Raw genomic sequence first — 2515 nt, 5'->3', positions numbered from 1 at the left:
TTGTAACCTTTAGAATGTTTGCAACTGTAATTTTTATTATATATATTTTTCACAGTAAACAATAATACCTAAGACAGAAAAAGCCTATGATAGTTGTTAAAATATAGTCAATAAAATGTAATTACTGAAGAAAAAAAAATATGTGTGAGCAAAAGGATCACATGACATAAATATTGGCAAGAAATGGAACATGATGATACTAGTTGAGCTTTATTTAGTTCTTAATATGTGGCAGGCAGTGTTGTATGTGCTTGTAGTGGCTAGGGTTGACTTCTAGATGGAATGACATTGCAGATGGTCAGTTTAAGGCTCATTTAAGTAATATTTTTCTGCATGTCTGGTTATATTGTGTTTAAGATGTCAAGTCAGTTCCAACTCATAGTAACATATTATAGTGTTTCTGATGCCTTGAATCTTTACAGGCATTATATTAAGAAGAGATATTATGATTCATTTTGACAGTGATGTAAGATTATAGTAAGTTTTTTTTTTTTGTATCATGAAAATTACCACAACATTGTTTGTTCAAAAAAAAACAAATCTATTATCTTCTAATTCTTAAATCTGGAAGGCAGAAAGCAAGATGTCAGCAGGAGTGTAAAATTTTATAACACTGCATGAGAATGTATTCAATAGATTTTCTATATCAGAAACATCTTTGTGGTTTCTAGTATTCCTTGACTGGTTGCCAAATACTTCATTTATTCCCTCTGGCATTCAATATTTGGTTGTCTCTTCTGCACTATGTTCTGAGAACACAATTGGTTGCAATTAAGTCTATCATGATAATGTTTACTCTGCTCTACAAGATTGTTTGCTCAATCAATGTAAAATTCACCCTTTATCATATCAGTAATAGTCATAGGTTCCTAATGTTGCTGTTCATTGTACAGAGTTTCCAAGGAGCCTCTGGAGGGTGTGAGCCACTGACCTTGTGTTAACAATGCAGTGCTTATCTTCAAGTATCAACCCAGAATTCCAAATGTTAGGATGTGAAAATTCTACTTGAGGACAATCACTAAAACCACTACAGAAGGCAAATCTTCTAATGATTCCATCAAAAGATATATTAACTTAGGTTCAGGAAAGAGTTAAAATCATCTCTCCCTGGGTAACATGTGTGATATTACATATGCATCTGTTATAGAAACTAGAAACAATGAGGGAAATGAATCCAAGGAAAAAGCCAGTTCATATATGACTAATGAGGCTATACTGTCTGTCCTCTGCCTGAATACTCCCTATGTTTGAAGCTCTTTTATTGAAAGATCTTCTATTAACTCCTGATATTTTTGAGCATGTTAGTGTATGAAATTCTTTCAGTTATTATCCCTAATGGCTTTGGCAATGATGATGCTATTCTAATATCTCACAACCATTTAAAAGCAGTGAGAAAACACACTTATTCCGTTTTGCATTTAATGATATGAGTGTGGTTGATGTTGATGCTGACAAGCACAGAACATTTTTCCAGTTATGGGTCTAATAAATAATGAATTGGAATAGATGAAAAAAATCACAAAAATCATTGTATTCTACTAAATATTTTTTTCAAGCTAACCTTTATATCCTTATTCCTCAGACTATAAATAAATGGATTAAGCATTTGAGGGACCACAATGTACATCACTGAAGCTGCTGTTGTCTTCTTGGGGGAGTTTGTAAATGGTGAACTGAAGTACACACCTATCAATGTCCCATAGAATAAAGAAACAATTGAAAGATGAGACCCACAGGTAGAAAAAGCTTTATACTTTCCTACAGCTGATGACATTTTCAAAACAGCGGAGACGATGCGAGTGTAAGAGAATATGATGCCAGAGACAGGGATACCACCAAATATGCAAACCAAAATATATATCAGGATATTATTGAGGAGAGTACTGGAACAGGCAATCTTAAGGACCAGAGCAAGTTCACAGAAGAATTGAGGAATTTCTAGTTCTGTGCAGAAGGAAAGATGCAAAACCATCTGAGTGTGGAGCAGGGCATGCATCATACTCATGAACCAGGAAAGTAGAATCAGTCATCCACAGAAATAGGAGTTCATGATGACTGTGTACCTGAGTGGGTGACAAATGGCTGCATAGCAATCATAGGCCATTACAGCAAGAAGAAAATTTTCAAAGGCTGAATAAGATAAAATGAAAAAAATCTGATTGAGACAGCCTAGATATGTGATGCTGTGATTCTGTGTCTGGATATTCACAAGCATCTTTCAGATGGTAGTTGTGCTTAAACATATATCAGTAAAGGAGAGATTGGAGAGAAAAAAGTACATGGGGTTGTGTAGGTAAGAGTCAGAGCTGACAGCCAGGACTATGAGCAGATTCCCGAGGACAGTGACCAGGTACATGATAAGAAACAAGCTAAATATGAGGGGCTGCAGTTCTCGATCCTCTGACATTCCCAGTAGAATGAATTCTGAAATCATTGTTTGGTTTCTGGTTTCTATATTGTTGATGAATCTAATAGAAAGATGGGGTGACAAAATAATCAAATGTATAGTCTCCAT

General features: G+C 34.9%; 1 pseudogene; it reads right to left on the bottom strand.

Annotated features, from left to right (window-relative positions):
• Nucleotides 1-1525: 1525 nt before the first annotated feature.
• LOC102826751 lies at nt 1526-2515 on the bottom strand (annotated as a pseudogene).

The sequence above is a fragment of the Chrysochloris asiatica genome, unplaced genomic scaffold, assembly GCF_000296735.1.
Source record: "Chrysochloris asiatica unplaced genomic scaffold, ChrAsi1.0 scaffold00739, whole genome shotgun sequence".
Taxonomy (NCBI): domain Eukaryota; kingdom Metazoa; phylum Chordata; class Mammalia; order Afrosoricida; family Chrysochloridae; genus Chrysochloris; species Chrysochloris asiatica.
This window is presented reverse-complemented; position numbering and strand designations above follow the sequence as displayed.